The 25136-nt window shown below is 34.6% G+C and overlaps 1 protein-coding gene and 1 long non-coding RNA gene across 3 annotated transcripts in view; both read right to left on the bottom strand.

The window, feature by feature from the left end:
* CNTN5 (contactin 5) overlaps positions 1–15030 on the bottom strand; it is a 1006880-nt gene extending 991850 nt beyond the window's left edge. For both annotated transcript variants that reach the window (XM_072968929.1, XM_072968925.1), the window contains exon 1: positions 14692–15030. The gene's annotated coding sequence lies outside the window, so the exon portion shown is untranslated. The remainder of the gene's footprint in view (positions 1–14691) is intronic.
* Positions 15031–18764: 3734 nt separating this feature from the next.
* LOC140698922 (uncharacterized) overlaps positions 18765–25136 on the bottom strand; it is an 82593-nt gene continuing 76221 nt past the window's right edge. The window contains exon 6 of the long non-coding RNA XR_012076931.1: positions 18765–18968. This is a non-coding gene — a long non-coding RNA (uncharacterized lncRNA). The remainder of the gene's footprint in view (positions 18969–25136) is intronic.

Raw genomic sequence — 25136 nt, forward strand, 5'->3', positions numbered from 1 at the left:
CTGGACCAGCTTGCCTGTTTCAAAACAAAAGAAAGCTAGTGAAATGGAAAGACTGAAGATACTAGAGAGATGGCAAAAATCTGAGGGATGAAAACCCTAGAGAAGAAAAAAAAAATGACAAAACAAAAGCAGATGTGGAAACAAAGTTTTGAAAGGGTGAAATTTGAATGTAAGTTTTGAAATAACAAGAAAAAAGTTCATAGAGTTGGTTCATGATGGTAAATACCAACTCCATGAAATTTAAGGTGATGTTCTGCAAATTCAAGGCTGGGACAGTCTCATGAGTTAAGACTCAGTTTTGGGCTCTCACGAACAAATGAGAAATAGAGATTTCTAGATTTGAGGACAGTGAATCAAATTAAAACAAAATTACATTTCTTTCTCTTCATGGCTTTGGTTTACATCTCCTAAATTGCTTATTATTATCATCATTAATATTACTATTGTTATCTGGGAGGGCATTAATTAAATTTTGCAGTTTTGTTTTTAATTTTATAATGAGCCCTAAAATTATGACTAAAGAAATGTTAATGCTAAATACTTCAGATCTGTGACAGTTCTTTATTCTTTTACCATAAAAGGTAGTCAAAAGCATACACAGTATCTCTGCATATGCATCAGCAAAATCATTTAAATAATGGATACTGTTAGATTTTGATCTATGCATAAAAAGTTGAGTCAACGATACAACGTTAATATTTAACAAAGTGTTTGTGCTAGCTACATATAACTTGCCTTGCACACAGTAAACAGCAACTAAATCCAGGCTAAACTGAAGTGCACTCATTTTTTTTTTACTTTTAATTTGTGCACACTGGAATGTTTGTGATTCCAGCTACTGTCTTTTTGTTCAATACTTGTAAACTCTATTTTCCTGTGATCTCAAAAGGAGGCCTTGGTCTTCAGTTTGATTTTTACTTTTAGCGTTTTCTATTGAGGCAGAAAGAATACAATGAACAGCAGCTTTGCTTTTCAGAGTTTGTCTAGTGATGGAAAAAATAAGAATGTAGATCCTTATGCAGTTCAATAGTATTTGCTGTTGATGACACAGAACTCTGTTTAGAAGGAACTGGTTTAAAGAATGGTATCTTAAAATAAAGAAGAAAGAAGCACAGGGAATAAAGGAGGTGATAGCATACACCCAAATTTCAATATAGTTCAATATAGTCAATGATCTGAAAAGCTGGGAAAGGCTTGTTGGAATCAATCTCCTCTTTAAGATTTTCCATTTTTTTTTCTCCCAAACATATTTACTACCTTTGTATTACTGGTTTCTATGACCTTATGACATTGAGTTTATAGACTCAATTTTTAACCCAGTTATCAAAATATACACCAGAATGAGGGAAAACATTTTTAAGAACAAGATTATGATGCTCTGTTTAACCCCAAGAGTGGTATCTATGAAAAAATTTAATTATATTGAAAAGATATAGGACATTGCTTTCAGTTTTCAGTTAATTACTTATTATTCCTATGATAACTTTGGTATCTCATAGAAATACATGGCATGTTAGCAGACTGCTAATTTGCTGAACTGGAACAGAATTATATGATAACTAGAGCTAAGAAATAAGTTTATAATTTAGTTTAGTTATGATAGGACATTTTATGTACTGCTACTTGAAATTTGATTCATTAGTGAAATTCAAACATAATATATAATATGTTATTTTTCATTATAAACTTTTCCTATGTAATACCTTACAATGAAATGTAAAATAGTATATATCCTTCTTGATTCCTTTGTGCTAAGAAGTTTTAACTTTGTGGAACTGATTCATATTTATAAATGATGTATAACATGAAAAATATTTGCTCAATTTTCCAGAAGTGCTAAAATAAGTATTAGTCTACTGCCCATGTTTTTATAAAAGGCAATGTTACATGTTTTGTAATGAGCCATGCAGATGTAGCAAAATCCAGACTCAATGGATCTTGAAATTTGAATAAAAATGTTTTAAATATTCATCACAAATTCTTCAAGGATATACAAGTTTGGTTTCTTCATTACAATTAGGAAAAGACAACTTGGACGTCCAATAGTGAATGTTACTGACTCTGTCAGGTCAAGAACATAGAGGTATAGTAATAATATTTGCTGAGAACTCATTCTGTGTTATAGCATAATAAAGGAAATTGTTTCTTACATATTCTCAATACTGGCATCTTCAAAGCAATGTTATTTACAGAATGTTAGGACAAAGGGCTAATCTTATTAAACATTCCACTTGTTCATACTACACAAAATACTTTATAAAAACGATCAAAATATATTCCTATCTTGTAATCTCCTGGTAGGAAAAGTAATTTTGCATAGAGATATCGGGAAGCATCATTTTTGGCAGAATTAATGTCAGCAAAAGTACAGAGAAAGGAAGTATAATGACAGGGTTAGGTAGAAGTGCAGCTCCATCTACAATGTGTACTTTGGAGTAGTTGCAGAGGAGCCTAGGAAAGGTTTCTAAAGGACAATCATGAAGCTCCTTGGCACGCTACGGATTCTGAAATGTGTTCTTCAAACAGTAGGAACCATTAAAACTTTCAAAGCAAAGAAATGGCATGACAAGACTTAAATCTTTGAAAGATTATTCCATCAGAATGATTGACATGTTGGAGAATAGAAGGAGAAAAACCAGTCTGCCCAGTGAAGGATGTCCTAAACCAGGGCTGGGCGAATGAAATTTGGAAGGCTGGTTTGAAAATGAAAGAATTCATTTATCCAGAATTTTTCCTTTGCTTGGGGCCTTTTCTGGTCTACCCAAGTAGAACTGACTCCTCCTCATTTTAACTCCATTGGATCTTTCACACACAGTGGAGGAGGAAGGGAAAACGTTATTCATAAAATACTGCTGTCTTTTCACAGATTTGCATTCTATTTCTTCAAACACTTGGCAATGCCTCAAAACACATTAATTGACTTCTTGCTGCTATTGTTTCTTGGCTTCAGTTAATATGTAAATGGATAAGAAAAAGAGCAACTCAATAGACAAATGAGGGAAGGGCAGGAATAGCAAGTTAAAAATATTTTATTAAACATATAAAATGTTCAAAATATGAGGCATAAATTAAAACAAAAGTAAATAATTTTTCATCTGTTCCATTTGGTATAGAACAAGAAGTTTGATAACACACTGTATTGGCTACAATGTGAAGAAACACATTCTAATATACTGTTGGTGGGAATAAAAATTGGAATCATCCCTGTGGAGGGCAATTTGGCAGTAAAATCAACATTTTCAATGCACATTTTCACTGACCTAGCAATTCTATTTTTAGATCTACTAACACTTACATAAAAATGCATGTATAAGAATTGTATTTCCTATTTATTTGTATTTGCACATAAACTGGCAAATAATTTTAAGTCAAGAATTAGTTATATAAATTATGCTATATCTTTATCATGGAGTAGTTTGAAGTATTATACACGTTATATGCAAAAATTATATACCTTTCTGCTTTATAATTAAGACAACCAAAACTATTTTAAGAAAAAAAAAGGTATAACATTTTCAGAAAGGATTTACATACAAAATCTTGTTGAGGTTGGCTACTTCTGAGAGGAAGAACTACATGTCATTTTAGGGCTTTTATCATATTCTTTTTAAACTGTTCATTGTCAATTCCATAAAGTTAGGGAAAAAAGAGATGACAACAAGAGCGTTCATTCTTAAGATTCTGACTTGTGAGAGGTGCTTTATCACACAGTGACCAGGCTGACAACACACCCAATGGAGCAGACCATCTGTATTCTAACGAAGTATTTCAGGGTAAGATTTTAACGTAATCCTTAGATAGCATTTCACTCTTTATCAATGAAGGGCTAGAAAAAGTCATAATTATCTTTTGTTACTGAAAAATTAATTCCTCTACAGAACAATATCTTGTTAAATTAATCCCTAACATGATATTTCTATTATTTTTATCTAGGGAAAAAAGATTAATAATAAGATGTTATCTATTTGTATTTGTGTTTTTCTTTTTTCCTCTTGAGAAAACTTGAATTACCCCAGTGTGTTTGAAATGAAAAGATAAAAGAAACTAATGACAGAACAATTTCTCCAGATAAAAGAGAAATTGATCTCAGACCATTTACCTAAACATTAGCTAAAGCAAACACTAACCAACAAAGATTAACATTTGGAAAGGAAATTAATTTGAAAATAAATCAAGGTAGCTGTCTTAACTTTTAAATATCTATTAAAGCTGTAATATGTAGGAGACATCTGACCATACAGAATATCTAAAGAGAAAAATTAATAAGCATGAGAATGAGAACACCAAATCATTTCTTCCTTCTAAATTAGTATTTATCAAAGCAATTATACAATATATTTTAACAAACGGCATTTCAATATTCAAGGGGGAAAATCAACCATGTATTTATACCTAAAGTATATTATCTTATAAGATAACTACATACAGAAAAGATAAAATGACGCTTTGTTTCAGGTGAAATACCAACTCTAGGCATTTTTTAAAAGTATCTCATGATACTTACTTAATCACATCCTCATTGAACAGTATAAAACTGCTTTCTACCAGCTCCCTCTCCTGTCTGCTTTGTAGCTTTTTCCACTTCTTTTTCCCTCTGTCTCCAGTATCTCCAGACCCAGTATAATCTCACTACACTTTTTTGAAAGAGTATTTTTTGTGAGAGTTGTTTCTTCCATCTCTTTCTAACGTAGCGTATCTTCAGCAATAGCAAAATGTTCTGTATATATTTAAGGAAGGTGTTGACTGATGGTACAGATACAAATAAAATTTATATTTAAGGCAACATATTAATCATAAAATGTGTTTATAGTAACTCTTACTGTCACAGTAGCCAAGCCAAAAAAAAGTAATATATCAAATATCACTTGCAGAAAAACATGTCTGTAAAATGTTTGCAAACTGAAATCTTTTTATTTTTGCTATTATATCTACTGACAATTCACAATTGAAAAGATTTCTATTTGTTTCAATGAATTAGCAGTAAATTAGTATTTATTGATTCTAGCATGAGCCACTTTCATGATTTTTTTAATTAAGAAGAATGCAAAAAAAGCAGAAGAAGAAAATAATTGGAGGAACTTATTATTTTCAAATGAATATATTCTATGCCATTTCACAATCACATAGGATTCAAAAACATTTAAAAATCTTCTTCTCCTACCAAAATAGAATCTATGCTCTAAATAACTTTGTAAAGGGATAATAAAGACTTATATTTTCAGGCAAATCAAAAGACAATAAAATAAAAAAAAGACCCAAGTCAGGTAATCTCTTTAAATATGTGCAAGTAAAATTAAGACCATGAAAAGAAAAGGAAGCATCTATGAACAAATTTACAAGACTGCACGAGAATTTGAGAAACTAGAATGACTGCACCCATGTATATTCTGACAAAATTCAAGTGATTTTTCTGCCTTCAAACATTTCTTGAACCTAAACATAAAAAGAGATTTTTCTAAGCAATTAAACTTAAAGACATGAAGAAAATGATTTTGCCTCCTGAATCTACAGTCTCATTTCCTTTGAAAATAAAAAATGTGAGGTAGTAGTTAATATCACCCTTTCACAGGGGAAGAAATGGAAGTTTAAAAAGGTTATTGTTTTGTTCAGGGAAACAAGGAGAAGCTGTTGAGCCAGGATCAAGCATGTGTGTAACAAGTCCATGTTCTCTCACGGCCTCCCCATATGCCATGAACGTGATCTCTTGTCTCATCATCTCCATTTGGTGGAATCTATCCTAAACTTAGCTCTCAACACCTAAAATTCTGTTTCAATTTTCTTCTTCATCAAAACCTCATTACACACAGTCAGTGAATTACAGTTGATCAAAACATTAAAAAAAATCCTCTACTTTTACTAGTTTTAACTCTCTTGCTTGAGAGATTAATAAACTGAGGAAATGACTTGTCCAAGTTACAGTAAGGAGAAAAATGGGGGCTGAATATCATCTTAAATGCCATCTAATCTTGGGATGAACTGTTATCCTCTTGCTTTCAAACAAAATCCCAAGTTTTAATTGTCTCCCGGAATCCTTTACATTTCCTCATTTGCCATATTTTAACTTCTCTGCATTAAAGAGTCCTTCCTTTCCATTAATCAACTTTTCTGCTTCCTTCTAAACATCCACCTCATTTCTGCCTTTCTTCTCACCAACTGTAAAAGAGTCTTTACCAATCCATAATGGAAACTTGTTTCAAATCCTAGCACTTCTCATTCTGTCTCGTGAGAAAGTTCAATTCATTCCCACAATAACCATTTCTGTTCCTCCAAGGTCCTCAGAATTGTGTGAGCAACATCTCAATAGTTACGTTTACTAGTATATTTTCTTACCTTTCTTTTTAAGTTGTGTCCTGACTAACAATTTTCCACTTCTCCACTGTCAGGGATCAAGCCTCTCACTTCCTTTTCCAAAAGTAAGTGGTACTGTGTACTTGTAAGTGGTACTTAAAAAATTACACTAATTTTGTAAGAAATGCCTATCCAAGTAAAGTACAAAAGAAGTATAAAAGAGAAGATAAACAGAATAATCTTTAAAGGATCATGGTCTATAAATCTCAATGTCTCTTTCCACAATTAGAACAGCATTGTGTCTCATACAAAAACAGAGTATTTTGGTAGACAGATAACTTGAAGCTTATAAGTTAGAACCCGAATTGGAGCAAAATCAGTATTTTCCCCAGACTTAAGTTTTTGATGTTTCTAACACTGTCATTTTTTGCCCTTGAAAAGTAGATTTTGTTTTCCCATATCACAGGATAATATATAGTAATGGCAGTTCCTATCCTAATATTGCATGTAAAGAAAGATTAAGTAAGTTTTCTGAAAGTACACAGCTAATAAATTGTAGAGCCAAGACTGAACCCTAAAATTCAAACACCAAATCCCCTAATCCATACTGCTCTTTCCATTAGATATATAATTATAATTATCCAAATAATGTTTAATACCTGCTCTGCTGCTATTATTACTAGTAAAATCTGGAAAGGACTGTGTAAACAAAGCTTCATAGCTTCACAGCTAATCCACCTCTCTAAAATAAGCATCAGCAGCAGAGCACTAGCACCATAAATACTCCATACTTAATAACTGAAAGAAATGAAGCTTATTTATAACAATATATAAGAAATGCGATGTTCACAGCATCTAAGTCATGTTCATTTTACCTCAGATTCACCTGTATTATCAGACTAGATGGGTCTAAGATACTAAAGTTAGCACTATAATGAGATGTAGAAAAACACAACATTCATTTAAAGTGATTAGGTGAATCTTGGAACCACAGGTACTTCAAAATAACTTAGGCACAAGGAAGTAAATGCAGCAGTTGGAGAACCGATGCTGACATGAAACAGTCCAGGCTGGAGAGTCTCAGACAGAGTAAACTAACAGCAGTCTCCAAAAGGAGAAACACTGAAAATTTGCATCTTAGCTGTCTATAACTCCAGCACTGCACATTTCACACTGAAGTGCATTCACCTGAAGTGCTTATTTCCTCCACCAGGCCATGGACTAAGTACTACTACTTAGTCCCCTTTATATTCTTACTTAACTACAACTGCCCACTATAGACCATTTGAGTGAGTAAAATAATGTAGAAATTGCTTTAAATGCGAAAAGAATTACTTTTTTGTTAATTTTACTCACTGAGGTGTATACTAAAAAGACCATAATAAGGAATGAAAAACAAACAAACATAGTCATAAGTTTTTAAACACACTTATTATGGTATACTTTCATAAAGTCAATCCTGCATCATTTAACTTAAATCTCAAGTAACCACTCTTGCCTACTAAGGTTATTATTGCTCTTTGAAGACACTGAAAAATTCAAGGCAAATTGTAGGTGAGTAAATATCTTAAGAAAGTAAAAATTCAAGGAATATTAATGATCATTTATTCTTTGGTCTTAGAGAATATATTTTATACTTCCTACTAGAGTTATTCACAAAGTGTGGCTATGTGCATAGGGTAGAAAAGACCTCAGATGAGACATCATGCATTGTAGCCAGTCTTTTATCTCATATTTAGTACATTTATCTTGATGTATTTAAATATTCAGTATTTAAAGGAAAAGAGAGTCTTAAAATCTGAAGTTATTCAATATGGAAACACAAAAAAACTCTTCTCATAATTACACAAAGAAAAGTTTGAGATAAGACATCTGTAAAAATGTTTTATCAGAAACCCAGTAATACATAATCCCCACTGAATTGCACTATGTCGATTTTATGGTTTATCATGTTCAGTTCTACAAAAGAAAATTTTTAGCATATATTCATTACAAAATCATTTACATTATTAAAATTAAGCATAGAGGAACTTTGGTTTAGATACAATGATAACTAAACACTATCACAAGCTCAGATTTGCTGTCTGTTAAATCATTATTGTAACAGTAAAACTAGAATTTATATGTAAGTTTATATCTAAATTCTAAAATTCAGAAAAAAGAGTGCCTATTTCTAGAGAATTCCTATTTCACTTTCTGCTTTGCATTTCATTAAATGCTCTAAAATCGTTATTACCCTGAGGAAGCCCAAGATTTAAATTTTATCCAACCTTGCCAATTCACAGGAATACTTTCTCACCCACAGTTCTCATTGATTTTCTATTTCATTCAGTGTTCCATTAAACATCTATTACTGCAAAAAATACTGCCAATACAGAAAAAAAAAAGTATTTACAAAAGAAATGGATGGTCCTTTATAAATATGCAGTGGAAAAAATCAACTATATTTCCTTTCCTACAGGGGTTCCCAGGTTTCTTAACTGAAACTGCTAAAAACCTTCCCCCATTTGATTTCCCTGTTGAGTGCACACTAAGTTCACTGTGAAAAAGTTTACATCTAGAAATTAAGTTGTCTAGACATTCAGTTTTTGGTTAAGAGAATATGAGTATAGCTGTTTCCTCTGAATTATTTGGATTTTAAATTTTCTAACATTAAAAGACAATGTTTTACAGAAAATCAAAGGCAACAAAGAAATAACATATACTTATATCCTAATCTTGATTTGAACAGATACCCAAATAATTTTCACAGCAAAAAGGTATAAACTATAAAAAGCACTGACCTAGATATTAAAAAGAACTGGGTTCTAATTCCATCATTTCCATCAAATGTAATGCTGAACACATCACTTCACCTCTTTTTATCTTTATTACACTTCATGTTAACTATATGACAATATGATCTTTGTAAGGCTCCTTCCAACACTAAATGGTATTATTTTGTCACCTTTTTTCTAAGTGTCCTTATAATTTATTTTTCATCAATAACTCATGAGATTTGTGCTCAGATATTTATTACATGCTTATTTTAGCATGAGGAACTTTCATTTACTAGCTCACATGTTGTCATTAGAATAATGGCACTGAAAGAGGAAGAGTATTAAAGTATTAAGTTTAAGGTGTCAAGTCTATTATAAATGATATAACTTTTGAATTTCTTATCATTAAATATACTTTAAACTGGAAAAAATGAGTGATCACTAATATTTTTATTAAATTTTGAACATAAGAGACTAGATTAAGCTAGCTTATATCTTTTAGAAAAGAACATAAAAAGAAAAGTTTCAAAATAACAAAATAAGGCAAAACTCAAAATCTAAGATTAAATATGGGGTATTTCAAAATATTTTCAGAAATATCTGGGGGCACCAATTTGTTTAGGTGCCAGTAAACAATTTCATATTTAATGATTATGAAATGCCAATTAAATAAAAATTTATTTCTAGAAAAGAAGAATTATTTTTTTAAATTCCCACTATAACCTGTATTTTCCAATTAATATTCATCTTAAGCAGCAGGGATTACATATTATTCTGTCATTTTAGAGGCTATAAAGTACAACAGTATCTTAGCACATATTATATCATTTAAAAGTCAACTCTTGTATAAAATATTTCAGAAATGGGAGAACTTAGAAGGGTTAAAGTTAAATTCTTTGTTACCTTTAGTGCAATTCCAGAAAATTTTATTCTTTAATACTTAATGAAATTAAGTATCTGAGAAAATAAAGATGAAACTTTATATACTTGAAACTTTCACCAAATAATGTACTATTTCTCTACTAGTTATCTCCTAAATACACAGTCCTGCAACTATTGAAATATTTGTGCGAATATATTAATAACCTGTTTATGACTCTAGACATTATAACTATAATTACCTTACTATGATATTTCTCTCAATGAGAAGCCCTTAATTCTTTTAGGCTCATGATGAATGTTTCTGCCAATATTATGACTATTAAGAGAGAATTTCAATCTACATTTTATCACATTAAGTGATAAGCCAAATTTTCTAAAATTTGGTTTCTAAACTCCTTAAGCTATAGTTACTTCATTGGTTCATAAAGAAAGATGAGATGATCTCCTTCTTAAGCATTCAACAGCCATAAGAATGATAAGGAGCAGATTCTTATTTTCCCTCATAAAATGTTTTTGTGTATAATTGTACTTTTCCAGTCAATGGTAACAATGAGAATTATTGATCAATCAGAAATGAAATACTTTCATCTTCCTCCCTGCCAGATACACAGTTGCTTAAATTTTGGGTCAACTTCACATTAGTCACTTTAATTCCCAAGCAGGTCCATATTTTAGAATGAAGACCCCAAACCACAAAGGTATGTTTGCGGAAAAGCTTATACACATATGTATACAGCTTGCTTTCTATGAAGATTTCAACTATTTTGTCCTATACAAGTGAGTATAGAAAATATTTGGAACCATGACTGGCATAAGAGAAAATACGCAAGTCCTACCAGATCTTTTAAGAGAAGTCCACTTGCTAAAAATAAATTAAAAGTGGTCTACAGAGAAGCAGGTTGTTTAGGCTCTTATGGATTTTTAAGGGACCACTGAGAAGACCAGAAGAAAAATCAGTTTTGCACCTGTGTTGTCAAATGGATTCAGTAAAACATTTAGGGAACTGTTTAAGAATGACAGTGATCACAAGGAATGCCAGCTAACGAAACACATGGTAAAATAACATGACTATACTTTCTAAAATTTCTCACAAATGATATATCTCACAGGATTTTATATTGGATTAAGAAATGGTAGATTTATTGATTTTTTTTGATTCTATAAAAAAGACAGAACTTGGATTTATTTTCCGAGCTACTTTATGGCCTATTTCTAGAGTTCCATTTCTCTGTACTAAAGAAAAGAAGAGCTTCAATATTTTGGCTGGCTCTTAAGTCTTATGAGCTGATGTTTCCCCCGAAACATTTAAGTTTAAGAAGTTTATATGGTCGAAGTACAATATGCAATACTCTGTAATGTGAAATTGAAGACTTCTGTTTTAACTTAAGAGGTTTATCGGGATGAAAATGCTCTATATTTAGCTTATGCAAATATTTATACTAGGTAAAACATAAATGAAGTTAAATACATAGTCTTCTATCAAGTTTATGGGATAGAATTTAATACTACCAAACAATTTCAATGAAAGAATTTAATATGTAAAAAGTGAATATATATAATAAAGTTATTTAAAAATTCCTCTCATATCTACTGCATCAGTGAAACACTATCATCTTTGTTTTATTCATTTTTATTTAAATAACTAAAAAAACCTGTTCATAGTGGGAAGAATATAAACTGATAATATTCCATTTATTAGAATCTTTCTGATATTATATATATGAATATCAAAAAATGTAAAAAGGAGAAATTAACTGAAAGAGTATGGGTAGAGACATGGGACATTGTTCATAATAGTTTTTAATCCTAAATCCTAAATGTTATAGAATTTTTATATACTTCATTACTTTTTAAAATGCTCCAGTCTCTAATGTAGAGTTATTGATCACAAATGCTTAGAAAACAGACCTCGCAAAGATTCCACCACTTTGAGCTTCCGACCAGCCTCTTTCCTGCTATAAAGTGCTAAGAAGTTCATGTAACATATAAGCAGAGCCTTGTCACACTAACTTAGATATCTTGTCAGAAATACACACTTCTCTTATTTTATGTTAGTACTTCAGTAGTAAGAAAGAGATGAGTAAATATGAGCTCTTGAAGTCAGAATTCTGAGACATCAAATCATAAAAATGTATGGACCTATTTAAATTAAGAGAAATAAATTTCTAACGTCTTAGTAATTTTAAACATATTTACAAAGAGATAATCCAAAGACTACTGGCAATCAAAATATGTGTGGTAGGATACATTCAGCAAATCACAGTATTTTACAAATCTTGGCTTCATAAAATCCCAAATTAATCTTTAATGGATGGGAACAGTAAGCTCTGTTGTAGCCAATGGAACTTAAATATAGTTAAATCAACTTTACACTATTACAGTCATCTAGACAAGCTGTCATTTTTTTTTAACTTCACAAAATATACCTTCTGTTTTATCTAAAAGTAAGACAAACTCCAAAATGACTTGGCCAGCATAGCATGCCCTTACTTTCTTCATCTGGATGGCCCTCTACCCTTTACTGACATCCTCTGGTCCTGATCACTGAGTCCCTTTTGACATTAAACTGCACTCCAACCTCTTCCTTGAAGGTGGTGAAGGTTTTTTAAACTAATAAATAAAAAAGATATTTAAAGAAATATATATTAACCAGACCTGGTCCATTTTTAATAGACTGTTACCTAATTGAACACATAAGATTAAGTAAACTTTCAGAATAAGCTAATTTTTAATTATTTTTTAAATAAATAATGCCCATTGTACATTACTGGTGTGATCTGAGTTCATTTTCCTAACTTAATAAGGATTTCAGACCACCTAATAGTTGAAGTATTGCTCACTTTGGGAACCATTAAGCTATTCCAGTAACCCATTTAAAAATCCCACAACTGTAGCTTTTCAGACCTATTTTCCAATGCATCCACCTGTATGTGTATATGCCTCACAACTTACAGCAAAATCTGGCATTGAGTTAATCTACTGCAATGAGGTTCTTTTTTCTAACTTTTTAGAATTCAGACTTTCTATTCAGTTGTGTATGGAATCAAAGAGAAATTTAAATTAGCAGTTTTTCCCCTCATTTTTTTGTTTTCAGAAGTTTAATAAGAACAATTTAAAAGCTCCACCAATCCTTGCACAAATCGTTGGCCCTTATATTGGAAGAAACATTTCACTGATTTTCTGTTTTCAACTGTGCTTTAATACCAACTCACCACACTCCGGCTAAGTTACTTTTCAAATTCTATTTTATCTTTTATATCACATTTCCTTTCTTTTAACTTTTAACTTTGAATTCTGTGCTTCACTGGACTTACTTGGTCTCTATATATAAGATCTTTTATTCTTTAATCATTTGTTTTATGTGACATATTCTTACATAGTCATATTGTTTTTTCCACTTGAATCAAAAGAACTTATACCTGTGAAGTTTGAGACTCAATATACTGGTCCACACAAAACTTATAATTTGAGTATGAAGTAGGAAAATATGCAAATGAACATTTGTGAGTGGCTTAAAATTGACCACAGGCACTTTGGAAAAAAACAATGACCTAAGCATTACCAATTCTTTCATGTTTAGGGCCACAGTATTAATCATAATGAACTCTTTTTAGCTTGCAGTGATAGTCATAAGTTATTTCTGTGGTCCTGTTGTAGTTTCACAGTAATCAAATATACCTCAATTAATTCTTAAATTTGTCCCACTATGGGTTTGTATTTTTTAATGCTTGTGTCCTAATGAACATCTACCTCTTTCATCCTTATTTCCAGTCAAAATTGAGAATCAAGGTAGAACTATGGCATCTCTAAGTGACTTTATGTTTAAATTAAGAAAAAATAGATGAATTGAACATAGGTAAGGCATTTCACATTTTAAAAGTTTTTTGCCTCCAAATCTGTATTTTAATTACCACACTGAATTGCATTTTTCCTGCTAGAGAGATTATGAAATTTAAAAATAAAATAATTCTAAAATATTTAGTGGGTTCTTGTTTTTTCCACAATAGTTAGTTAAAACAACTTAAAATCTTTGAGAGTGGGTGTGAGAGTAGTTCTTAGCTTATTGTACACCAATGTTCATATATATGCAAATGAATATTCTCTCCCATTTTTCAACTGAAAAACTCAATAAGGATGTCTGAACATATTTCTAAACTGTTTTTAAAAACCTGTCACATTCCTTGACAATATTTAGAAAACACCTTAGCATGATCCAAGACACTGTTTTTTCAGTCTCTGGAACTTTGCAGAACTCCACTTATAGAGCATCCCTACTGAATTTTAACAAGTCATTGCACTGCCAGATGCCCAGTTATTTGGGCTCTATTCTCACAAACACATTGCTCAGTCATAAGACATACAGCTAGCACTTGAGAGCGACGTCCTATTTTCTGAATATTTAGTTTCTTTTGTAGAAAAACCTCTACCCTCTCCTGGCATCTGTCATTTCAGCGTTTAGTTGCAGGACTTGTTTACTCTCATTCTGGATGATATTATGAGACCCACAAATAGGTCATATTTAGTCTCGCTTCAACTTTTCTGACATAATATCCCAGCAGAGAGAAATAGCATCTTTGATTAAAACAAAACAAACAGACAAAAAAAAAAACCACACAGCTCTATCCTACAGGTTTTAAATTCTGGCAGCATGGCAAGAAAGAATGGCTTTGCAGAAGCGAGTGTGTCAGAAACTGTGAGCGCCCGAGAGGCAAGCGCACGATCACAGACAGCGGTCGCCGGCGAAGGAATACCAGCCACTTACCGGTGAGACGCCGGCCGGCCGTGTCCTTCCTCCGCGACTCTCAGTTCCCGGCTCCCATCCTCCCGCCCGTCGGCACAGTTCACACGGAGCAGTTGCTCGGGTCCTCCCAGCCCGCGGCACACAAGAGAACTGCAGAGTTTTTAATCATTCAGAGGGAGTCCTCCAGCTCGCCCGGCCGCTCCCTGACGAGAGGACCCAGGTAACGCATCCTTCCCGCCCCGCGCTTTCACGCCACTTTGGCGGCCGCCTCCTCTCAGTCACGCTCCCTGGCTCCGTAGTTGGTTATATTGGGGAAGTAGGTGCGGCGCCTCCTCAGGCTGGTGCGTTTGGGGCCCGAGCGTTCCGTCCAATGCGTCCGCGCCACCCGCGCGCCGCGCCTCTGACTGGCTGTGCGGGCCCCGCGCGGCCCTCGCCCCTCCCCGCCCCCGCGCCGCCGCCGCCGCCGCCGCCGCCTCCGCGCCGCCGCCGCCGCCGCCGCCGCCGGTTTCAGTCAGCGCGTCCCCGGGCTGACGGGACCGTTTGCCTCTGGAGAGGTTTTCTGTTTCTCTGCGCGTCTCACTAGCCGACCGCTCCTTCCCTCCGCGCCTAACGACGGACCCCGCCCGCCCCGCTGTGCCCCGCAAGCTCCCCGAACTCGCCGGCCGCAGGTTCCCACGCGGACGCGTCCGCCGCGCGCCGCACGCGGGAGTTCCCGCCCCTCTCGCCGGCCGCCGCGCTCTGCTTCCCGCAGGCCGTCGCCTTCGCCTCGGACGGCGGCGGCGGCTGCCGCGCTCCCTGGGGCCGGCTCCACGGTGGACTTTTTTCACTTTGGAGAGTCGCCTTAGGGCCTGACTGGAAGCACTGGCGAGTCTCACCTCAGGACTGCTAGACTCTCTCCGTCTGATTTTATTTCTCCTTGGTTCCCCGCCCGCCCCGCGTCAGTTCTAAGTTTAGCTAAGGAAATACTCGGCTTCGACTCTCAGAGCAACCCCCTCCCGTTTTTTTTCTGATTTAAAAAAATATGTATATATCACAATGGATGTAATTGGAAAAATAACACAGGTAGTAAATCCACAGCGTGGCAGCTTTAGTGCCATTGTTCTGCCGGCCCGCCCTCTACTTTTCCTCTCTGTCTCTGAGTCGTTCTCTGATCGTCTCCGTTCCCTCGATGCCACCGTTTGTGAAATGATGTTACACTTCTTTCGCAGGGCATTTCCATAGATAATGGGGTTAGCACCTGCCTGTGATGGGAAGGAAAGCCCACATCCTGTTTCATGTTTCTGTACGTCTACCTCTGAGCCTGTGTGACAGCCTCAGGTCACCGCCGGGGTCGCTGGCATCCGCGTTTCCCGTGTGTCCGAGTCCAGCCTGACCCTGGCTCTTCTGCTCACTTGATCCCCCGATGGGGTCTGACTGGCTCTAATTGGCAAGGAGAGTACAGTGCCATGCAGCCTGTAGCTGGAAGCCTTCCTCCCACTAGCTCTGTGTTCTTGATTTTGCAGCGTCTCTGGTAATTAAAATTAGTCTTTTTCCTGTTTCTTGGCTGCTTCTCATCCATCCACACATGTTGTGCAAACATCCAGTCTCTGCTTTTTAAATGGTGCCCTCAGGATCTGGGCTGATTTCTTGTTCCACAGCAAAGACAAATTTGTGTGTTCACATTTAATGCTTCTCTACTCTTCCATCCTTTTTATTTTCTTTTTCCCACTTTCCAGTAATTAGGTTATTTTCATTATGTGTTAACTGAGGGATTGTTGCCGAGATTCGACTTCTCTGGGCTTTTTCTCTGCTTGGCTGGCTCCACTCCGGCATCAGGCTGTTGGTTCACAGAGAGAATCACCAGGACTTTTATAACCTCTTTAAATATATCACAAAATGGATTCAAGGTCTAAGAGCTTACAGCATTTTTTTTATTGTGCAATGAGGTTTTTTGCCTTTAAACGTTTATTATAATTGAGCACATTCAGCCTTAATGGGGAATAGAGAGGTTGAGCTTGCTTATAGTTTGTTTCATGTCCTAGAACACCTTTATATTACATGTGATTTGATAATTTGGGCATTTGAGTCATTATCTCATGTATTTCATGTATTTTCTTTCAACTAGTGTTTTTTCAGAAAGGATTCATATTGGCTTACAGACATTTTTTCAATTAAAAATTAATCAAAAATGTAGGTCAGTCAAATCAAGACATAGGGAAATTGGTAGACAGTAGGAGAGATACGAAACCAGGGATGAAGTTTAGCGAGGAAAAAATCATTTACATTTTGTTAGAAATGGCCCCAAGTTTACCATTAAGATAGTAGCCAATGTAAAGAAGGAAGCATTATCAGTCACATGATTCATGGCTGCCTCCCACAATTAACATGAACAAGGAAATTCATGTTTCAAATGATAGAGATGTATTAAATTGTTCTCCTTTTTTAATGAAAGAATCTATATAAAGGCTTATAATATTTCACTTTTTGTAGAGGAAGTGATAGCACAGTAATTGGGCAGAAACATTTTTGTAACAAGTAGATGATGTAATAGCGCTTTTCCTTTTGAGGTTATCTGATAATTCAGAGGAAGGGAAAGGAAAGGATGAATCTGATTAATTTCTATTATTTCATATTTAGAATACTAGCTTCAAGTTATAATTTGGTGGTCACTAGGTTACATGGACACATTTCAACAAGTCAGAATGAGTGACTGCATTATTTTCATTTCTTTTATAATTTATACCATTCTGTTTTATAATATTAGGCAATTCTATATTTGCTATTAATATTATATATAACATCCACATATGTGCTATAGACAACATTGGTCTTTCTGACTTCTACATCTTCCAGAAAAATTTAACATTTTACTATTGTGGAGTTTATTTTTGTGCTGCGTTTTTTAAAATCATGTTTGGAAAGCAAGGAGTGATACATAGATCATGCATCCCTCTGTATCCTATTATATCCACAGGGTTCAGGTACACACAGTTCAACATTTGAAATTAGAAAGACAACAGTGCATAAAGTAGGAAGCAGAAAAAAATTTTCCTTGTAGGAGGTCTGCCAAGAAGAAACTAACTCATGTTTTCTAAATTTTCTCACATGCATCAGAACTAAGATTTTCTATTACTCTCATGGGAAAATGGGATTTTAAAATATTGTCCTAACTTAGAATTGTCTTCAAAAGACATGAGGATTCATTCCCCATTATAAAATCCCAATACTGTTTACTTTGAAAAGTCATTAAAAGATCTTGTGTTTGTCTCTATTTCAGAATGTTAGTGACATTTTTTAAAATAACCAGCTCATAGTCTACCCTGATAAAATATCATTTGAATGTTAAATCAATTAAAATATTCTTTGTAAGTGAGTTAAGTGGTTTAATGGGTCATTTTCTCCGTGCTGTGGTTAGAGTACCTGGACCTAGCTGTCATGTTGCTTATCTGAGCTTGTTGTCTAACCATCTTTGTGTAAATGTCTTAATCTCTTTATCTCCTGGTCCCCAGTGGGCAAGTGAGCAGATGCAGCACATCTGTAGCAGTTCAGCTGCCTCCAAGCTTTTGTCTTATTTGTGTTACAGATTTTTTCTTTAAAACATGCCCTCTTTTTTCTCTCCTTTCATATGACTCAAATAAGGTTCTAGGTTCTATTTAAGAGATCATAACTAAAGTTCTGTCCCAACAAATTACACCATAAAACTTAGGGTAACAGAACAAACTCAAGTTCAGTCCTTTTCCTTGGATCACCTGTTTTGCTTATTAAAGCCACTTTCAATACTTGCATACTGTTTCGGTGTTTTAGTCCTCAATGCTATATGTTAAAAAAAATAATGAATTTGAAAATACTGAGAACATAAAAACAATTAAGGACATTAAAATCTTGCATTGTCCATATCCACTATTCCCTATAAATATAAATAAACATGAAGATCCAAAAGAACACCTTCACTTGAACTGGGCAACATATGATGATTTTAATTTGATTTTAGGTTTTTTCGAACATCAGTTTTAGTACTTACATCGCAGCTGTTTTGTGAAAGCAGAAATAAACATATCTTAATCAGACTTGGAAAATATACTGACTTAATTAATTTAACAGCTGCTTCAGTAACCAACACTAAAGAACATAGCCTACTTTGTGGATGTCTTGCTAACATCTGCAACCACAGCCATTAAGCAGTGTAAGATGGAGCTCTAATTTGACTGCCTTGGTGCTCATAGTGCCAGCTTTTGCTTACAGAGAGGCCGTGGACGTAACTGATCTCCTTGAAGTGGTCCTCATGCTTGCAACATCTTGGTCTAATGAAAATATTCTTCCTTTCGAAAGAACAAAAACAAAAACCACTGGTAGTTAAAGTACGATTTTAGAAAACAGGAGTAAAAGCTGAAATCTTATTCCAAAGTTTACTTATTATTAGCTCCCAACCAGTAGCTTCATTTAGATAAGCACTTCCATTTTTTCTTAGGTAAGTCTTCGGTATAAGAACTCCTATCAATTTTAATGCGCTTACTTTTACAGATATCTAATTTCCATTTTGTATAGCACTCCATTACCAAGATCTCCTCATATAAAGTTGTTTCTATAAAGAAACAAAACCTAGGATCCATTTGTTCATGAATTCATGTCTCCAAATAGTCTCTATTTATACACCAATCTTCTCAGTCTGGGATAAAAATCTCTAATGACTTCTTATATTCTGTCTAATTCATTTTAAAGACTTTTCTTATGTGTGTTGCATCTTGATTATTTCCCACCTCGTTCCTGTCTCCCTGGTGCATTAACTTGACCATTCTTTGACTTTTTGCACTAAATCAGAATAAACTTCCTTTAAAAAATGATTGTTACCAAATAGTATACCTGTCTTTCTTCACCTCTCCCTGGTCTCTTTTATACCTGGACTCATTTTTTTTTAATTTTTATTGTTTTATAATCCAGTTTAAGAATTATATGTAGAGTCTTTCTACATAGAACCAGACTGTACGCTTCCTGTGGACCAGGAACTGAATTCCCCACATAGTGTATGAAATGTGTGTTTAAACGTTTTTATTGGTTGGATAGTATACATAGAGGACGCTTCATTTGTTTGACTGATATTCACTCTAACAGATTGCATTCTGAAGCAGAAGCAAAAACGTTTTCACCACCTACTTTTCTGTTCACCAGTAAGCCTGTAGTTAACAATTGTTCCACTAGATGGCACTCATGGCCTAATTAGGAATGTCATTTAGGTTCTCTCCTAGGGATTTTCTGATTCTTTAGGGAACTCAGAGGAACCCCCAAATTAGCAATTGAAACTATAAGATATATATATCTATATATAGAGAGATGAATAGGTATGTATACAGTGTAACATACAACATCTAATAAACACATCTTCAAGTTGTCAAGTGTCAAATATTTACTGGGTGATTCTGCACTTTTAAAATAAGAGCTATTAACATTTGTTGAGGGCTAACTATACACTAGGCATTGAAGTGGGTGTGCTTTAGATGAACTTTAGATGAATGTTACCCTAATAGTCTACCTGAAACTCAAACTCAAGTAGCCCACCTTTACCAGTTGTTCTTAACCAGTTCACTAAACAGATCACTATTTTGATTAGAGTGAATCGATCAAATAACCACTTAAGACGTACCAGATGCAAAGAACAGACCTCATGTGTAGAGAATCCAATAAATGGAAAATAATTTTAGCACAAGTGCGTGACAAGATTAATGCCATATTAAACTTACTAGTTGGCAGTTTATGGCATTTGTGTAGATTCTCAGGGACATATGATTCATTCAAGTGACATTTATTAGGAACTTACTACTTAAGCACTACAAAGATGCATATAGGCTTTAGCAAAACTTTTGTTTCATATTCAAAAAGTGAATATATATTCTCTCATTCTAGTCTTTTGCCTGAGTAATGCTTGATTCAGCATGCTCAGTGGCACATGACAGCCTACAATTTTGGAGGAAAATACATAGTTTTAACAAGTGCTGTTTCATTTAAAGAGATTGCATTTTGATTTTCCAAAGTTTTATGTCATCAATCTTATTTATATCTTGTTTGCTCTCTTTATAAATTAAAAAAATTATTTTTCTGTCATCATGTCAGGTTCAGCCTGGCACCTAGAAATTGGGCTATGTTCTTTCTACCTGACCCACCACCGACCGTCATCACTCATAGTAACTAGTAACAATGAGTGGATTAGGACTCCACTGGCAATTATTTTGTTAACAGGGGAGGCCCCCTCTGGAATAGCTACTTTGGCTTTGCTGCTGACAATGGTAAAAACTTGCTCTGTGGCTATGAAAATTTGAGATACAATTTATAAGCTGTGCAAGTACAGATACAACACCAATATTTTATGCTTAAATAGCAACTTTCTCGTAAGGATCACAAGCCCATTTAATATGGCAACAAAAATAAATCAATATGGTAGAACTACATGACACGGCTTTCATACACCTCTCATTATTTCGTGTGCCACATCATTTGCATACATACAGAAGTTTTATATGAAAGGAGAGAATCATACACTGAACCTGCTTTCAGGGCAATTGAAGAGATACTCTTAATGAGATGCAAATAGATTACTTCAGGTGCTCAAGTACAATATAATGCAACTTGATTATCAAACATTAACTGATTATTAATTATTAGCTTGCAAAGGGCTGACAGTCTCATAGTGGAGAGAAAGAACTCTATGTTGGACAGTCGCAAGGAAAGCCAGAAGGCTGAACAAGGTGGCATCATGTCAGCTCCAGCTTGTGCTAATGAGATAGCAGCTACTGATAAGAACCCAGCAGAAGAAGAAATCATATAGAAACCCACTGAAAAACAATATGAGACAAGAAAAAAATTGACAATGTTTGCTGAAAAATGACAGCCGTGGGTGTTCCCTATGCATAGTGAGCCTTAGGACAATGCCACCAACAGTGACAAGCCCTGAAGGGTAGAAGTATGGTTGTTTTACAGCGGAAGTCAGCACAAGAAATGAGTAATGAGCTGTTAGTACCAGTGATAGTTGCATGTTTGACCAGGAGAATTTTGAAGACTGTAATAGAAAAGGCATTAAATTAGAGCTTTTTCCATATTAGAAGAATAATGGGAAAAAAATCTTCAGTGTTCTGACCACAAATCACTCTTTTAATAAGGGCAAAAAGAACTCGATTCTTGGAGGACTCTCTGGGAGGACGGAGACTCTGTAGCCAGTTTCTCCGCCAGGCCAGCACCTCTGCTTCCCGGGGCAACTTTGCCTGTTGATTATCCCTTGCACACATTCTCCCGACAAACCAGAAGACACTCATGACAAGCTACCTCCATCCACACCCAAAACAGGATGACACATATCCCCACCCCTTTCTTTTTCTTTATCTGTATCGGCAGATGACCTAAACTAGATTTCCAGCTCCTCTGGATCTCTTAGACTGATTGATTCATATTCATGCCTTATCCTGATTTGTTCTCGGTTGTGTTAGTGACTTCAAAAAATACGCTCTCTATGAAGGGGTAGGAAATACATTTTTTTTTTTTACCTTTTAAAGTCTAAATTGTTCACTATGATAAGTAAAACATGTTTGTGCTTCATTTTTTACTTGTTTAAAAAGTGTACTTTCGTTTGCATACAATTAGTTTTAAACGAAAACACAGGAACCAGTTTAATGTTGAAAAAGTTAGCATGGCATTAAAAAAGCAGGAGACATATCTCAGTTGGACTTGCCTTCTTACTGGCGTTACTATCTTTTGTACTGAAGACAGAGCTGAATCTAGTCAAAAGAGCCAAGAACATTGGTTTGTCTTTCCCGATGTACTTAAATTTGAGGTTACATTATTTTGTTTCCTTTATAAACCAGTGTTACGATTATTTTCTGTACAAAGAAGTTTCCAAATAGGTATCTTCAACTCTTATACAAACTCAAAACAGTTTAATTTTAAACACTCAGAGCAATTTGCATTGTAACAAAAATGAAATTCTCCACTGTAAAACCTTAATATATAATCTACTTATTAGTTAACAGATTAAAAATAGTAGAAGAGAGGGATGTTCCAAATGTTTCTCAAATTATACTTCACGTAAGTAAATATTTACTCCTTAAGTAAATATTTACTCCTAGTTCTTATCTCGGGATTTTTTTTTAATTGAGTTGTAATCAGTTTACAGTGTTATGTCAACTTCTGGTGTACAGCGCAGTTCTTCAGTCATACTTAAATATACATACACTAATTTTCATGTTCTTTTCCACTATGAGCTACAAGATACTGAATATATTTCCTTGTGCTATACAGTATAAACTTGTTTATCTATTTTATATATACCAGTCAGTATCTGCAAATCTTGAACTCCCAGTTTATCCCTTCCCACCCCGCTCCCCCCTGGATTTATTTTTTTTGTGAAGGATTATTTAATGGCCTTATAGTTAAGGGAAGAATTCTGAAATGAATTTTTATTTACAGGAGTCCTAATTTGAGGATCTTTTTGCCTTTGCTGCTTGGATAGCTGTATTTAAAATTAAATTAAATTTATTTTTATTCACTTGGTTGATTAAGATGGTAATTAACACCAGTTGTAATTTTTTTAATTCTCACATTCTGTTATAAATGTTTTTACTGCTCATTATCTGACACTGTGCCATATACCACAGTATCATCTCTACTCTCAAGGAACTTATAGTCCAGACGTGTAAATGCAAAGTCCAAAGTGATTTAACAGAAATATTCTCAGAATTCTGTAGAAAAACGTGGGAGAACATACCTCACTTTGCATTGAAGGACGCTGTTCACCAAGTACATGCATTTGAATTGGCTCAGATTTGGCCAGAGGTGATTAAAAGTATCTGTGTCTACATCTACATTCATATCCACATCCACAACTACATATCTGTCTATGCCTATATCTATATGGATATCTATATTTATGTCTGTATCAGTGTCTACATCTGCCCAGCCCTGTGACAGGAACACAGTGTGCTATCTCAGATGCATGTGTTCTGGAAAGTTAAAATTAATAAATACAGATCTAGGTGCTGCAGCCCCTGGAACATGCAGAGCAGGAGATGACGTTGGAATAAGTAGCAGCTCTATTTTTCCGTAAGAAAAAGACTTACGTATCATCCTAAGGAACTGGAATCATTGCATTTTTAATCAAGAGGAGATAATTCTGTAGATTAATAGGCTTAAAGCAGAGAAATCAGTTAGGGAGCTATGTTTGTAGCCATAGATTATAAAAGAAAAACTAAAAATGTGGCAGGATAGTGGATTCCAGAGACTTTTAGGATGAGGAATCAAGACGGCTTGTGGAGTAATTGGGCATGTGGGAGGGTGACAGAGAAGAATCACTGGTCATTAACTCTTTTCTTCTAGGACAGCAGAACCACCTAGAACCATGGTGAGGAAAATAGACAAGAAATATTCTTTCCTCCCAGATCATAGATTTCATTGGGAGGTAGTGACAAGTAAATAAATCAGTACACTGAACCCGTTGTGCTAAGCAGAACAAAGGAGGAACTCTAGTTTTTCAAAAGTGGTGGGTTTCGCTGAGATGCAGTCTTTAAGGGATCTATTTAGAGGATAAACAATGAGTTCAATTTTGGAGATAGTGATATAGATTCAGTTGTGCTAAAGGAAGTGTTTTGAATACGACTGAGTACCTATGTTTAAGGTTATGGATCTTTTTTGGAAAGTAATCAAGTATAGTTGGTAGCTGGTGCATAGGTTAAGTAGATTTACTTCCTGAGAATGATGGCATGAGAACAGGTCAGGGCCAAAGATGGAACCTTGAGGAGCACCACATTTTAGAGTTCCAGAGAAATACAAACAGTAATGGACACTGAAAAGGCAGTATCATGTGTGTAGGAGGAGAACCATGTACAAATATGCCAAGGAGCCAAAGCTGGAAAGAATGTCAAGAAGCGAGGCATGCATAAATGCATCAAGTTCAAAGAAGTTAAAAAAAATAAGAATGAAAAACTGATTTTTGATTTGGCATCAAGGAGGTTGGGAGTCGACACAGGCGTGATGCAGTTATACGAAGTGCCTCAAAAGCAATGGATAACGTGAACAGATCAAAATTTTGTTTTACACGTTTTAATGAAATAGAATATCACAGAAAGACTGAAAAAAAATCTGTCTGGTATAACTCTTTATTTGGCTGAATCTAATTTGGGGTCAATAGTACAAACAGATTTGAGGGTTTTTTTTTTCTGAAGAAATATTTCTCAAACATATCATCTTGTTCTTTCTTATTGTTGTTGCTGTTGCCTTTGTCATTGTTAGGAAGATTAGATTTTAGGAATTCAATTTCTGGTGCCTAATCCATACATAAAATAGATATAAATATTTTGTTTATACATATATATATAAAAAAATATAAATATATAAAAAGCACCTTAATCTTGTATTTTAAGGGTGATTTGTTCTTACAACCAAAAGCACACAATAACAGAGGGCCTTTGCTGCAGCATGTATATCATTTCACAGCAACACAAAACTTGCCA

Source organism: Vicugna pacos, chromosome 10, assembly GCF_048564905.1.
Source record: "Vicugna pacos chromosome 10, VicPac4, whole genome shotgun sequence".
NCBI lineage: Eukaryota > Metazoa > Chordata > Mammalia > Artiodactyla > Camelidae > Vicugna > Vicugna pacos.